General features: G+C 37.7%; 1 pseudogene; it reads right to left on the bottom strand.

The window, feature by feature from the left end:
• Positions 1–2,679: 2,679 nt before the first annotated feature.
• LOC101395500 (lon protease homolog 2, peroxisomal pseudogene) lies at positions 2,680–7,671 on the bottom strand (annotated as a pseudogene).
• Between the last annotated feature and the right edge of the window lie 9,088 nt (positions 7,672–16,759).

Genomic DNA, 16,759 nt, shown 5'->3' with positions numbered 1-16,759 from the left:
TCAATTTTCTTTATGTCAAAAAGAGGGGAGGTCAAGCATGCACATGTGAATATCTGCTCATGTACTCCACTCACATGTGGAGGTTCTGCCCAAACCCGAGCCCTTTGGTTGAACTGGGTGCTACAGACTGAATGTCTGTATCCCCTTGAATTAATATGTTGAAATCCTTGCTGCCAATATAATGATATTATGAGGTACTAGGGACTTTTGCGGATGATTAGGTCATGAAGGTGTGACTCTTGTGAATGGGATTAGTGCTGTTATAAGTGAGACCCCAGAAAGCTCCCTTGCCCTTCCACCATGTGAGGACACAGCAAGACTACTGTCATCTGTGAACCATGCCCTCACCAGACATCAAATCTGCCAGACTTGATCTTGTACTTTCAGCCTCCAGAACCGTGAGAAATAGATTTCTGTTGCTTAAGTCACCCAGTGTGTGAATTTTTTATTACAGCTGCTGAGTGGACTTACACCAAGGAAAGTACCCTTTGACAGATTGGGAAAGAGCACAGCCCCCAGTGCAAGGTAGATGTGTAAACAAAGAAACCGTAGAATGAAGAAGTTTGTTGCTCTGGGACTTACTGAAGAGATGGATCAAAGCTGGGAATATCTGGGTCACAAGTGGAAGGTATCTGATCACTCAGGACAGGAAGCTGGTGACAATGGCCCCATATACGGCAGGACACTAGACATGTTCTCCCCTATGCTAGGGAAGGACCTTTCACCACAAACCTAGAAAGAAACTATCCAGTGTACACTCCAGCACAGCTCCAAATCCAAATCTTTTCTATAGTCTGGTTTCACTCATCCTCAAAGCTTATTTGAAGAACCGAAGATTCTCTCACATTTTGAGGGGAAGGGCAGGTGTAGGGAGAGGAAATAAACATCTTTTATAAGCTTCTCTCCCATAATCAACTTAAAAACTAGTCTCAGAAAAACACTCAAACAGAGACAGTGGAGAAGGCAGACCCTAGCCCCACACACAGGCTCTCTAACCCCATGTCGTGGTTTAACATCTGGTTGTCCCGGCTTCTCACACATCACAGAACAGAGATGGTATGATAATAAGCTGGAGACACTGTTTCAAAGTCCATTCTGCAGACTGCAACTCTAGCTTCCTTATAACATGTCCATCAAATCAACTAAGGCATGATGGGAGGTGGGAGACGAAGGTGATACACAGGAAGGGGGACTTGCTTGTTCTTTGATCTTTGGCAGACAGCTGTTCCAGCCAGGTTCAAGCTTACTATGAGCAGAGTTTTCAGACTGCAACCAGATCTACCTGCACAATCATCTGGGCCTCCCCTTGCCAGAGCCCTTCCATCCAGTCCCCGAGTATCTTGCTGGAAGGATATCCTTTTCCACACAAACATGGCCCCCAGGGATCAGGACGTAATCGGCTGTGTCCCTCTTCCATGGAAGAATGTATTTGTGTACAACAATTGCTCAGCCTTCACTTGAAGGGTGTGAAAACACCACAAAGGAGCACTGAAGGAAACACAGAGGGAGGAGTGAACTCTATGTGACTCTCTACGACATGCCTGCTTCCCCTTGGCTGGCGAACTCCCCTATACGCACTCCATTTAAAAATGACATGACATTGAACAGGGAAAACCATAGGGAATCAATGGTAAACTAATCCTAACAGTTGAAATATCCAACAAGGTAGCAGATGTCAAATTTGTGTGCAAAAGTCAGTAGCACTTATATCACAAACAGTAGCCACAGAATATAATAGATGAGCAAACCTTATAAACAAGAATAAGGAAAGATAAAATAAACTTTCCAAGAAATGCCCTGAACCTATAAGAAAAAAAGTACAAAACATCTTGTAAAATGTATAATGGACGCAGAGACAGGATGGTGTAGAGTGATTTCTCCCTGCTCCTCTCTGCTAAGTATAGCCAAAAACCTGGAACACTATAAAAGAGGCAACTGAATGAGAACTCTGTAAGGTGGTAAGAAGAAGGCAAACTGCCTTGGGACTTCAGGACTGTAGGAAAAACACAGTGACAGGGTGTATTACCCCCCAACTCAAGAAGGAGACCCAGATTCAGTATTTTCAGATCCCCAATCTACCAATAGAACACAGCCCAGGTAGACTTGTCCTCCTCCAGATATAATGAGAGTCTGAGGAAACCTACCAAATTAGTATAGCAGCACTGGCAAGGGGGATCCCTGGGAAGTGTCACTAACAAAAGAAACCAAGATAATAGTCTCCTTCCCTGTCATGCATGAGAATTTGCTCCTTCAACTAGAGGTACCACACCTGCTCGGTAGCAGCAAAAAGAGGGACTTTGCCCACTATAGGGGAAAAAATGACTTCCTTCTAAGCTTTTAGGTTCTGTGGGTGGTCTAAGAATTAAATTTATGTAACACAGATTAACAAGAGAAAATAAACTATTTACATAATAATTTAACTATGGATTGAATTTAATAAAATAGGAGACTCACGGAGATGACCAGATAATTCAGATTTTTTTTCAATTTTTACCAATTTATTAAATTAACATTTCTCTAATAAACATTAACCGCCACTTGAGTGAGGTTTATAATCACTGTTGTGATTATATTCACAAATTAGGGATATTTGCCTAGCCCTACTTCTAGGAACAAAATAATTTTGGCAGTATTTTTGGCACTTCATAACTTAAAATTCTGAAAAGTTGAGATTTGGGCCTACAAAATGCTATTTAAGAGACCAGGTAGGTCTTGACAGTAAAGCCACCATCAAAAGCTCCATTAAGAACTTCATTCAGGCAGATCTCTGTGACAAAACGTAAATCCTGTCATACATTGCCTGGGATTTCTTCAAGGTCTTTTCATTCCTCTAAGAAATAACGATTCACTTCAATCCTTCTCTGTGTGCTGCCAGCACTTTTTCTTTAATTCCCTGGAAGATCAAGACCTGTGTGTGCAATTTCTCTAGTCATGACTATATTTGAATGTAACAGAAGCCCACTAAACCGTGAGACAAGACAAGTTACTATGATAACTGCAGCATACAGTCCATTTTTTGTGACAGCCCCAGCTGGGAAGTGCAGACGAATGTCTATGTTGTTAAGAAGATCAAAACTTCCAGAAGAATTAGTCAGATGGTATTTCTTTGCATTGCTGCAGAGTCAGCGAATAACAAGATGGGCAGACTCCTTCATGATATGCCCTCTGACCAGTCAGAGTTAAATGACCTTCACCATCCATTCAACTTACCTCCACAAATATGATTTCCCCACCTATGGGAGACCAATCCAAACCTATTGCCACGCCTTGTTGACTCAAATGCCCATTTTATACATCTGCACCCAAAGATGTCCTTTGGAGCATGGAAATTAATCAAAACTGGTATTTGAAGTGGTAGGGCGAAGTCAGTACTCTCATCGATAGATTCCGGTTTCGCATTTTCTAAGATCTGTTCTCTAGAAACTTTTTCTCAGTCACATCAGAATGGTACAACTTGGTTTCTTCATATTGTCCTTCTGCCACCTTCACAGCAACAGTTGGGCAAATGGCCCCAAACTAACTATCCAGAGAATGAACCGCTGCCTCTCTGGTATACCTAGTGAAGATGTCAAGAGGAGTATCTTGAGAGATCTGAATCTGCTGAGGAGGCAGCCCATGCTCTTCCAGTAGTTTTGAGATCAAGTGCTGGTTGGCAGTGTATCTTCTCTTGTTTATCCCTTGGCACCTGAATGATTTCCATTCTGTCTAAGAAGACAGCTGAAATAGTAGCAATGGTATTGGCAATAGTTATAACAAAACTTGGGAAAAGTCAAAGGCCACATTTAGATGATGATTTCTGAAGTTATGGTTTTGTTCATGATCTAATACCTCAAGCAGAGCTGCCACTGGATCACCTGTAGACTTTTTTCTAATTTGTCAACCTCATCTAATAGAAACACTGGATTGTTAACCTCAACAGTCTTCAAGTCATGGATTATACGACCAGGCATATTGCCAATGCAAGTATGCCTGTGTCCTCAAGTGTCAGACTGATCACATACTCATCCAAGTACAATCTTGTGAAACTCTCAACCTAGAGTCTTGGCCACTGACTTCCCATATTTGTTTCACCAACTCCAGGAGGATCATCAAAGCAAAGAATGGGCCCCTCAGATTGGTTTTCAGCTGTCTAACAGCCAAATATTGCAACATTTTTTTCTTCAATTTTTCCATGGCATAATGTTCATTATCCAGAAGAATTTGGGTTTCTTGAATGTCTGGATGATCTGTTGTACTTTTGTTCCAAGAAGTTCCACCATATGTTCTAAATAATTCCTAATCAGAGCATATTCTGACATGGACTACAGCATTTTTCTTGTTCTTTTTATCTTTTTGACAGACTTTGTGGTGTTGCTCTGACATATTGGATGTTCAGCTGTTTTTCTAGCATGACAATGTCATCATTATCTTCTTCCTCATCCTATTCTATTTATTTTGGTGAGAAAGATTGGCCCTGAGCTAACCTCTATGCCAATCTTCTCTATTTTGTATGTGAGATGCTGCCACAGCATGACTTGATGAGCGGTGTGTAGCTCCATGCCTGGGACCCAAACCTGCAAACTCTGGGCCACCGAAGTGGAGCATGCAAACTTAACTACTACGCCAACCAGGCCAGCCTCATCCTCTTCTTTTAAAGTACCTGGGTTGTGTGTAATCCCCCTGTTAGGGCATATTAGTATAGCCTAGTTATAATCATCTTGCTTGAGTTTTCTGTTTTTTTGAAACAATTTCAGTTCTTCAATTTGTTTGACAAGCAGTGGTATCATCATCTTGGACAAGTTCTCCAGATTCACAGCACCTAAAATCTGGAGCTTTTTTTGTTGCTTGTTTGCATAAGTGATGTCAGAATGTCTGGTAAATCTTCCCTAGGAGAACTATCTAAAAGACACTTCAATTTAGCAACTGCAGGAACACACATATCCAACATTTCCACCAATTGTAGTGCATATTTATAAAATTGTTCTGATACTTCTCCTAGCTCCTCTGTAGTTTTACAGGTGTTGGAAAATTCCTCAGTCAGTCCAACAGTTCTACTTCAACAACAGGATATGACTTCTCTTTTAAACCTGGACCATCTGGAAGCAACACAGCCCTCTAGTCAGCAAAGGAGAGTGGGGTTTATGCCAGCCACTGCCCACTACCTGAACCATCAGTGCAGCTGTCCCAGTGCTGTGCAGTGGTGGCAGGTCCTGAGTATTGCTTGCCAGGTGGGTCATGTTGGGTATGAGACCTAAGATGGTGCTCTGCAGCCCTTGAGCGGGTAGCACCACACCAGCTGCAGGTTGCAGGCCCAGTCCACACTGGGTGCACATGGGGAGCTTGGAAGCAGGAAGCCCTCTGGGTGAGCAGTAGCAGGAGGTGGCTGGAGAAAAATTGTGGGAGGATGAGGGGAGAAAATGTACAGTTAATAAAGGTTGCTTTGTTATGTAAATAAGTCTCTCAGTTAAAACAAGTCTCTGAGAGTAGTTCTCTTTCTGGTACAGATACATTTACTAATGGAAATTTCCATTATAAACATAAATTCCCTTTCCGAAAGGGAAATTTTTTGCTTCATGTAAGGCAATTAAGGAAGAAATCAAGAGCTGTACTTGCATCTGCTGGTTCTCAATTGCTTTTAGCTCAAAATAATTTATATGTCAAAACGGCGTATTTTGGGGTAGCGTGTTCTGAATTCTTTCAAGAAGAAACAACTTATTCTGGGAAGTCTCTTTCCCCTCCCCAACCCAAAGATACCCAAGTTGTCAGGGGCCACTAGCAAATGGGATTCTGCCACAATGAGCTTCAGGGAAACCTCTTCAACCCCAAAGACTTGAGACATACCAGTGGAATATATCACTGCAGATTCTTCAGCCATTGAAAAGAGTATAAACAACTATATTCTCACAAATTTAACAACTTTAAAAAAAGGAACAATTTATCAAAAATTTCGAACTAACCAAAGTCATCCAAGTTTTGTTAATATGATAACAACCAAGATGATAATATTTTACTCTATCAGGTACTGCTAGCTAACCGTTTTGCCGCAAAACTCAAGAGAATAGACTCTTGGATTCATGTGACACATCTAAAGAAAGCACCAAACCCTGACTGGACCTGCACATCACCTGGTAACCTGAAAGTAAAGATTTCCCAGAATTGAATCAGACAATATCTGATGATACAGTTTTCCCAAGATATCGGGACCAGGTCTGTTGATGACATAACCCTTCATAAGATCTCCAATGCCTATGATCTTGATAACATATAAACTTCTGGTAAAAAGTGCCTGAGAGTTCTCCCTTCTACCACTCCTTGTGACACAAATGTGGCCATAATAGGTTTCCAATCTGTGCGCTTTTCCTGCAATGTGGGATAGCACACCCAGAAAAGGTCCTTCCTGGCATTGAGGGACAAGAGGTTACTGAAACTGGAAAAACCTGACTGTAGATCAGCAATGCTTTCAGAAAGATCACAATCAAAATGAGGAAGTGTGGAAATTAATAAACAGAAACCTGATTAAAGTAGAGTTGGAAGGCCAATAAAGGGAGTTCTCATGCCCTACGTCAATAGCATAGTGCAATGGGAAGAATAAAGACTTCCTCTTCTTTACTAGTAAGAAGCTCAGCCAATGAGAGACCGTCACAACTCAGCCAAGGAAAAGCCACTACACCTCAAACTCTTTGTTTACAATAGCCTCCCAATTTTCTCTTCTCCACCATAAAAGAGTTTCTCCTCTCTTTATTGCTGGGTACTTGTACGTGGCTTGCCACAGTTGCATACTCCAGATTGCAATTCTCTGTTAATCCCAAATAAACCAATTTTTGCTAGAGAAATAACTGACAGTGTTTGTTTAAGGTCAACATTTGTTAATAAGCAAGAGATGTAGAGAAAACATCTGATAAAATCCAACCCTTATTTGAGATAAAATTTTCCAGCAAGTTTGAAACAGAGGGAAATTACCTTCAGTTGTTGAAGATCACCTACAAAAAATGTACAGCTGACATCATACTTAACAATGAAAGATAACGCTTTTCCCCATAATAAGGAACCAGGCAAGGGCAATCACTTTCACAAAATCCTGGATGTTCCAACAATAATAGAAGCAAAAGAAATAAAAGTCATAGAATTTGGAAAGAAAGAAAGAGAATTACTGTCTGTGCCTAAAATCCCTGGGAAAATCCCCCCCCCCAAAAAAAAATCAGAACTAATACATAAGTACAAAAAGATTACCAAGATCAAGATACAAAAGACAATCTTATTCTACATATTAACAATGAACCTGCAGATGCTAACCTCAAAGATGCTGTATTATTTAAAATCACTCCAAAGAACATGAAATACTCAGATATATACTCAATAAAATGTGTACACTATCTGACTCTGAAAATTATAAAATGCCGATCAAGGTAATTAAAGATGTAAATAAATTGAGAGATACTATTGTCAAAGACAAACACAGCAAACGTTAGTTAATGGGGTGGAAACAGATTTTATTTAGTAACTGCGGACAGTAGCTGAGCTGTATTCAAATTTGTGCAGAGGGGATTTCGGAATTTTAAAGGGGGAATGAGGGAAGGGGTTTCAGGGGCTTACTAGCTTCAAAGAAGTGAAAAAGTACAAAGGGCTGGTCAGTGTAGGTCAGTGTGACTAGGTCACCTGTGCTTGTTGGTTGACAGTTATCACAGTCAGCATTCTGTCCTCACTCAGAGGATGAGAGAAAGAGATCCTGTCTGTCTCACTGATTACATTTCAAAGAGTAGCTCTAAGTTCTTTGGAGAATTGTAAGAGACACATATTCACCATTGTAATCCCTTAATAGTAAATACTCCAAGAAAGGGCAGTCAGAGGCCCATCATTGGGTGTCAGCTAGAATAAATAGTAAGTTTTTTTGTCAGCTTTGACCTTTCTCAGCTAAGCATTTTAATGGTGGGCTGCAGCCATTCTGGTTACACAGGCTTAAGCTGCTGGAAGCCACGCTAGTGTTTGGTCAAATCTCCTCCTAGTGCAGGGGTTTGGAAGGAGTTGTTATGGCTGAGAAGTCTGCAGTTCTCACCATGTTCATGGATAGAATACTTGAATGAGTTCAGGTCTCAATTATCCCCAAATTTATCTGTAGGTCAAATACCATTTGAATCAAAATTGCACCAAGTTATTTGTAGACATAGACAACATTCTTCTAAAATTAAATGGAAAAGCACACACTTGAGAGTAGCTAAAACAATTCTGACAGAAGAATAATGTAGCAGTAAACATTTTAACAATATTTAGTATTACTCTGTAGATGCTGTAATCACGGCATTGTCATTTTCATTGTAGGACTGGTACATAAATCAATGGAACAGAATAGAGAACCCAGAAATAGACCGCACAGTTATACTTTAGTGATTTTTGACAAAAAGTTAAAAGCAATCATTGAAAGAAAGATGATCATTTTACAACTGGTGCTAGAGAAATTGGAGGTTGATAGGCAATGAAAGATACACTGCTAAAAATCACCCCTACACAAAAATCAATTCAAAATAGATCATAGATTTAAATATAAAACTACAAAACTTTTAGAAAAACACATGATGAAAATCTTCAGAATGTAGAGTTAGTCCTAAAGCTCTTAGATGCGACGCCAGTAGCAAATTATATACGTATATAAAAAGAATGTTAAATTGAATATTATCACAATTAAAATATTTTGCTCTGCAAAAGTTGGTGTGAAGAATCTGAAAAGATAAACTAAATTAAAACAATAATGAGATACCACCACACACTTGTTAGAATGGACAAAATCCAAAGCACTAACATCAAATGCTGGCAAGGATGTGGAGGAAAAGGAACACTTATTTGTTGATAGTGGGAATGCAAAATGTTACAGCCACTTTAGAATACAGTTTGGTGGTTTCTTACAAAACTAAACATACTCTTACCATATGATCCAGCAATCATGCTCCTTGGTATTTACCAAATAAAGTGGAAACTTATGTCCACACAAAACTTGACATGTATGTTTATAACAGCTTTATTCATATTTGCCAACACTTAGAAACAACCAAGATGTCCTACAACAGTTGAAAGGATAAATAAATGTGGTACATCCAGACAGTGGAATACTATTCAGCACTAAAAAGAATAAAGCTGTCAAGCCATAAAAAATTATGAGGAAAACTTAATTGCACATTTCAAAGTGAAAGAAACCAATCTGAAAAGGCTACATACTTGATGATTCCAACTATATGACATTCTGTAAAAGGCAAAGTTATGAAGACCATAACAAGATCAGTGGTTGCCAGGAGTTAAAAGAGATGAAAGGATGAACAGGCAAAGTGCAAAGAATTTTTTGGGCAGTGAAAATACTCTGTATGATATTAAAATGATGAGTACATTTTTCCAAATCCATAGAATTTACAGCATCGAGTGAACCTTAATGTAAATTATGGACTTTGAGTAATAATGGTGTGACTATGTAGGTTCATCAATTGTAAAAAGTATACTACTCTGATGAGGGATATGGATAACAGAAAGGTTATGCATGTGTGGGGGCGGGCAGTATATGAGAACACTCTGCATTTTTCATTAAATTTTGCCCTAAACATAAAACTTCTCTAAAATATATATATTTTTAAATAGGCAATACAAGAAATCCTTGTGGTGATAAAACTAGTCATTATTTTAGCTGTGGTGGACACACAGACTTGCACATGTGATAAAATTGTATAGAACTAAATACACAAGCACAAATTAGTACAAGTAAAACTGGAGAAGTCTGAATAAGATAGTGGATTGTACCAACACCAACAAGCTGGTTCTGATATTGTAGTACAGTTTTGCAGGGTGTTATCAATGTGAGAAACAGGGTAAAGTGTACACTGGACCTTTTGGTGTTATTTCTTACAACAATGTGGAATCTACAATGATGTCACTATAAAAAAATTTGAACTTAGCACATTAGGAAGTCTCATTAAATGGTCTGTTCCATTACTTTATAAATTTAACATAATTCCAATAAAAATTTTAATGAGCTTTTCTTTCAAGCTAGATAAATGACCGTACATTCTCATGGAGAAATAAACACATAAGATTAGATAGGAAAATATGAACCAGGAAGAGTTATGTGGGAGGACTCGCTCTACCACAGATTAAAAACATTTCAGGGACTGTAACGCAGCAGGAAAGTATTGTTGCGTGCATAAGAAGAGAAGAGAAGGGAAAAGGAGAGGAAGCAAGGGCAGAGGTTAGGGAAGAGTGGTAGGGAAGGGCTCAGGTGTGCCCTGATTGGGAGTTGTTGACATGGGGAAGCTGGAGGCTGCTAAGTAGAAGGTAGGCATCCTATGTGATGGTTTAGGGAGCATGTGTGGCTTTCTCTGGTTGGTCCTGTGTTGAAAGTAGAATGAAAATTTTAGAGACTGGCAGTTATTGACCAAGTGCTGGCTATTTTGTGCTGATTGCTGCAGGGGCTGTGATTTGGCTTCCTGGGATGTTTGCTTCCTGGGTTGTGGGTCAGAGTTCTACTGTTACATATGGTCTGACCACTGTCCGTTTGTATATTCAGTCTCAAAAAAAAGAGTCTGTGCACAAATTCATCAATTAGCTCTTCATTAAAAAAAACTGTCTTGGAAAGTTAAACCCTCAAAAGTTAAAGAGATAAAAATTTTAAAAAATTAAAGCTGCCAAATAATTTTTATAGATGAATATTTAAAAATTGAAAAAGAAAGTCAAAATTATCTTTCAACAGATTAGTATCGTGAAACAGGCTTCTCAAACTTGAAGTCCTATACATTAATATTATTTTCTAAAAAAGAAATTTGGCAAAATGGATCCAGGGACTTAAAAAGTCTTTAGCATTGACTTTATATTTCTACTTCCAGTAATTTGCAATCAGGGAATAATTCTAAATAGTAATATATTTTATTTCCTAAATTGATTTTTTCATAAATTATTGATTAAAAAAAGAAGAAAGAAAACTAAATCAAATGTCTAGGAGTTAAGTATATTCACTTGACAATATATCGTGCAAATTATGGTTAAGTAGAGTGTCATTTTTATTATCAGTAAAGGAAAAAATACGAGTGATTGAAGGTATTCTGCTTCTGCTCAGTTATTTCCTTCACTTAACATTAAATCTTGAATACAGTGTAACGTCAAACTAAGTCATTTACTCATTCACGTTAAAAGCTTAAGACCATTTCCTTGGTTTTGATATGAAGAGGTATGCAAAAGAGGGGAAAGTATTGGAAATAACATTCACTGAGAATGACAGTAGCTACTGCTTTTGATTTTTTTGAGAGTTGGGGGCTCACCCATCAAAGCAGGAATGCTATTTATCTTCAGAAATTAACAATCTGACTTTTATTAGAAATTCTGATTTTTATACATCCTCAAAAAGTAAACTTAGGAATTTACTTTAAATTTTTAGCTCTACTGAGGTATGAGTAATAGACAAAAAATGAATACATTTACTGTATACATATTGATTAGTTTGGACAGAAGCATACACCCATGATAGCATCACCACAAGCAAGGTACTGAACATGTCCATCACTTCCAAAAATTTCCCTGTGAACTTTTGTGTTTTTTTAAGGTTAGGAATTTCATGAATTTGAATCTTATTGCTCAAATAAAAGAGGGAGCAGATGAGGTGTACATTGTTTCATTTTTTTTTTAATTTTTTGTTTATTGCAGTAACATTGGTTTATAAAATTGTATAAATTTCAGGTGTACATCATTATACTTCTATTTCTGCATAGATTACATCATGTTCACCACCTAAATACTAATTACAACCCATCCCCACACACATGTGCCAAATTATCCCTTTCGCCCTCTTCCCTCCCCCCTTCCCCTCTGGTAACCACCAATCCAATCTCTGTCTCTATGTGTTTGTTTATTGTTGTTATAGTCTACTACTTAATGAAGGAAATCATATGGTATTTGACCTTCTCCCTCTGACTTATTTCACTTTGCATAATACCCTCAATGTCCATCCATGTTGTCACAAATGGCTGGATTTCATCGTTTCTTATGGCTGAGTAGTATTCCATTGTGTATATATACCACATCTTCTTTATCCAGTCGTCCCTTGGTGGGCACTTAGGTTGCTTCCAAGTCTTGGCTATTGTGAATAACGCTGCAATGAACACAGGGGTGCATGTATCTTTATGCATTGGTGTTTTCAGGTTCTTTGGAATAATACCCAGCAGTGGAATAGCTGGATCATATGGTAGTTCTATCCTTGATTTTTTGAAGAATCTCCATACTGTTTTCCATAGTGGCTGCACCAGTTTGCACTCACACAAGCAGTGTATGAGAATTCCCTTTTCTCTACATCCTCTCCAAAACGTTGTTTCCTGTCTTGTTAATTATAGCCATTCTGACGGGCGTGAGGTGATATCTCATTGTAGTTTTGGTTGGCATTTCCCTGATAGTAAATGATGTTGAACATCTTTTCATGTGCCTGTTGGCCATCTGTATATCTTCTTTGGAGAAATGTCTGTTTAGGTCTTTTGCCCATTTTTTAATTGGGTTGTTAGTTTGTTTGTTGTTGAGATGCATGTGTTTTCTTTATATATTTTGGAGATTAACCTCTTATCAGATATATGGTTTGTAATTATCTTCTCCCAATTGTTAGGTTGTCTTTTCATTTTGTTGATGGTTTCCTTTGCCGTGCAGAAGCTTTTTAGCTCGATGTAGTCCCATTTGTTTATTTTTTCTATTGTTTCTCTTGCCTGGTCAAACATGGTGCTTGAAAAGATGTTGCTAAGACTGATGTCGAAGAGCATACGGCCTCAGTTTTCTTCTAGAAGTTTCATAGTTTCAGGTCTTACATTCAAGTCTTTAATCCACTTGGAGTTAATTTTTGTATATGGTGTAAGGTAAGGGTCTACTTTCATTGTTTTGCATGTGGCTGTCCAGTTTTCCCAACACTATTTGTTGAAGAGACTTTCTTTTCTCCATTGTATGTTCTTGGCTCCTTTGTCAAAGATTAGCTGTCCATAGATGTGTTGGTTTATTTCTGGGCTTTCGATTCTATTCCATTGATCTGTGTGTCTGTTTTTATGCCAGTACCATGCTGTTTTGGTTACTATAGCTTTGTAGTATATTTTGAAATCAGGGAGTGTGATACCTCCAGCTTTGTTCTTTTTTCTCAGGATTCCTTTAGCTATTCGGAGTCTTTTCTTGTTCCATATAAATTTTAGGATTCTTTGCTCTATTTCTGTGAAAAATGTTGTTGGAACTTTGATGGGGATTGCATTGAATCTATAGATGGCTTTAGGAATTATGGACATCTTAACTATGTTAATTCTTCCAATCGAAGAGCACAGAATATCTTTCCATTTCTTTGCGTCTTCTTCAATTTCTTTCAGCGATGTTTTATAGTTTTCAGTGTACAGATCTTTCACCTCTTTGGTTAAGTTCATTCGTAGGTATTTTATTCTTTTTGTAGCAATTGTAAATGGGATGGCATTTTTAATTTCTCTTTCTGCTACTTCATTGTTAGTGTACAGAAATGCAACTGATTTTTGTATGTTGATTTTGTATCCTGCAACTTTACCATATTCTTTTATTACTTCTAAAAGTTTTTTGGTGGATTCCTTAGGGTATTCTATATATAAAATCATGTTGTCTGCAAATAATGAGAGTTTCATTTCTTCCTTTCCAATTTGGATCCCTTTTATTTCTTTTTCTTGCCTGATTGCTCTGGCTAGGACTTTCAGTACTATGTTAAATAGGAGTGGTGAGAGTGGGCATCCTTGTCTGGTTCCTGTTCTTAGAGGGAAAGCTTTCAGTTTTTCACCATTGAGGATGATATTAGCTGTGGGTTTGTCATATATGGCCTTTATTATGTTGACGTACTTTTCTTCTATACCCATTTTAGTGAGAGTTTTTATCATGAATGTATGCTGTAACTTCTCAAATGCTTTCTCTGCATCTATTGAGATGATCATGTGATTTTTATTTTTCATTTTATTAATGTCTTGTATTACATTGATTGATTTGTGAATGTTGAACCATCACTACATACCTGGAATAAATCTGACTTGATCATGGTGCATAATCTTTTTAACGTATTGTTGTATGCGATTTGCTAGTATTTTGTTGAGGATTTTCGCATCGATGTTCATCAGTGATATTGGTCTGTAATTTTCTTTTTTTGTGTTGTCCTTGTCTGCTTTTGGTATCAGGGTAATGTCGGCTTCATAGAATGAGTTAGGGAGCTTCCTCCCCTCGTCAATTTTTTGGAAGAGTTTGAGAAGGATAGGTATTAAGTCTTCTTTGAATGTTTGGTAGAATCCACTAGGGAAGCCATCTGGTCATGGACTTTTATTTTTGGGGAGGTTCTTGATTAGTTTCGATCTCCTTACTGGTGATTGGTGTATTCAAATTCTCTACTTCTTCTTGATCCAGTTTTGGAAGGTTGTGTGATTCTAAGAATTTATCCATTTCTTCCAGATTGTCAAATTGGTTGGCATATAGCTTTTCATAGTATTCTCTTATAATCTTTTGTATTTCTGAGGTGTCTGTTGTAATTTCTTCTATTTCATTTCTGCTTTTACTAATTTGTGCCTTCTCTCTTTTTTTCTTGGTGAGTCTAGCTAAAGCTTTTAAATTTTGTTTCTCTTTACAAAGAACCAGCTCTTGGTTTTCTTAATTTTTTCTATTGTTATTTTAGTCTCTATTTCATTTATTTCTGCTCTGATTTTTATTATTTCTCTTCTTCTACTGATTTTGGGCTTTGTTTGTTCTTCTTTTTCCAGTTCCTTTAGGTGGATTGTTAGATTGTTTATTTGAGATTTTTCTTGTTTGTTGAGTTAGGCCTGTATTGCTATAAACTTCCCTCTTAGAATCACTTTTGCTGTATCCCATAAATTCTGGCATGGAGTATTTTCATTTTCATTTGTCTCCAGGTATTTTTTGATTTCTTCATTGAGCCAGTAGTTGTTGAGTAGCATTTTGTTTAATCTCCACATATTTGTGGCTTTTCTGATTTTCTTCCTATAGTTGATTTCCTGTTTCATACCGTTGTGGTCAGCAAAGATGCTTGGTATTATTTCAGTCTTCTTAAATTTATGGAGACTTGTTTTGTGGCTTAATATGTGATCATTCCTGGAGAATGTTCCATGTGCATTTGAAAAGAATGTGTATTCTTTGGTTTTTGGATGGAATGCTCTATATATATCTACTATGTCCATCTGTTCTAGTGTGTCATTTAAGGCCAATGTTTCCTTATTGATTTTCTGTTTGGATGATCTATCCATTGGTGTAAGTGGAGTGCTAAAGTCCCCTACTATTATTGTGTTACCGTCTATTTCTGTTTTTATGTCTGTTAATAATTGCTTTATATATTTAGGTGCACCTACATTGGGTGTGTAGATATTTACAAGTGTTATATCCTCTTGTTGGATTGTTCCCTTGATCATTATGTAATACCCTTCTTTGTCTCTTTTTACAGTTTTTCTTTTAAAGATTATTTTGTCTCATATGAGTACTGCTACCCCAGCTTTCTTTTCATTGTCATTTGCATGGAGTATCTTTTTCCATCCCTTCACTCTCAGTTTGTAAGTGTCTTTAGGTCTGAAGTGTGTCTCTTGTATGCAGCATATATATGGGTCTTGTTGTTTTATCCAAACAGCCACCCTGTGCCTTTTAATTGGAGCATTTAGTCCATTGTCGTTTAAAGTAGCTATTGATAAGTATGTACTTACTGCCATTTTTTAACTTTTTTTTCTCAGTGTTTTAGTAGTCCTGCTCTGTTCCTTTCTCCTTCTAAACAGAATAGATGGTCTCTTTAGTTTGACCTCTGTCTGAAAGCTCTACTCTGTAACTCCCCTCATCCCTCCTTTTATGTTTTTATATCATATCTAACCTCTTTTTTGTGCATTTGTATCCATTACCCTCTTATCATGGAAATAGATAATTTTTCCTATTTGTGGTCTTCTCTTTTCCCCTTAAATCATTCCCTATAATATTTCTTGTAGCACTGGTTTCTTGGTGACAAACTCCTTTAATTTTCTTGTCTGGGAAATTTTTGATCTCTCCTTCCATTTTGAATGATAACCTTGCTGGGTAGAGTATTCTTGGCTGTAAGTTTTTTCCTTTTAGCACTTTAAATATATCATGCCACTCTCTTCTACATTGTAAGGTTTCTGCTGAGAAGTCAGCTGATAGCCTTATGGGGTTTCCTTTTTGTGTAACTTGTCTTTCTCTTGTGGCTTTTAGGATTCTCTCTTTATCTTTAAATCTGAACATTTTCATTATGATGTGTCTTGGTGTGGACCTCTTTGGGTTCATCTTGTTTGGGGCTCTCTGTGCTTCCTGTACCTGGACGTCTGCTTCCTTCCTTAGGTTAGGGAAGTTTTCATCTATTATTTCTTGAAATAGTTTCTCTGTCCCTTTGTCTCACTCTTCTCCTTCCGGGACACCTATAACACCGATGTTAGTGTGCTTGATCTTTTCCCAAAGGTCCCTTAGACTGTCCTCACTCTTTTTAATTCTTTTCTCTTTTACCTGTTAACCTTTGCTAATTTCTTCTAGTCTTTCTTCCAGCTCACAGATCCCTTCTTCTGTGTCCTCTACTCTGCTTTTGAGTCCCTCTAGTGAATTTTTCATTTCCAGTATTGTATTCTTCATTTCTGCTTGGTTCTTTTTTATGTCTTCCATTTCTTTGTTGACATTCTCACTGAGTTCGTCTATTCTTCTCCCCAGATCAGTGAGCATTGTTATCAGTCTTAGCTTGAACTCTCTGCCAGGTAGGTTGCTCATTTCTGTTTAACTTAGTTCCTTCTGGGGTTTT

The sequence above is a fragment of the Ceratotherium simum genome, chromosome 37 (genome assembly GCF_057802395.1).
Source record: "Ceratotherium simum simum isolate JZ-2026a chromosome 37, ASM5780239v1, whole genome shotgun sequence".
In the NCBI taxonomy this organism is placed as follows: domain Eukaryota; kingdom Metazoa; phylum Chordata; class Mammalia; order Perissodactyla; family Rhinocerotidae; genus Ceratotherium; species Ceratotherium simum.
The sequence above is the reverse complement of the archived record's forward strand: the minus strand, read 5'-3'. Positions and strand labels throughout refer to the sequence as shown.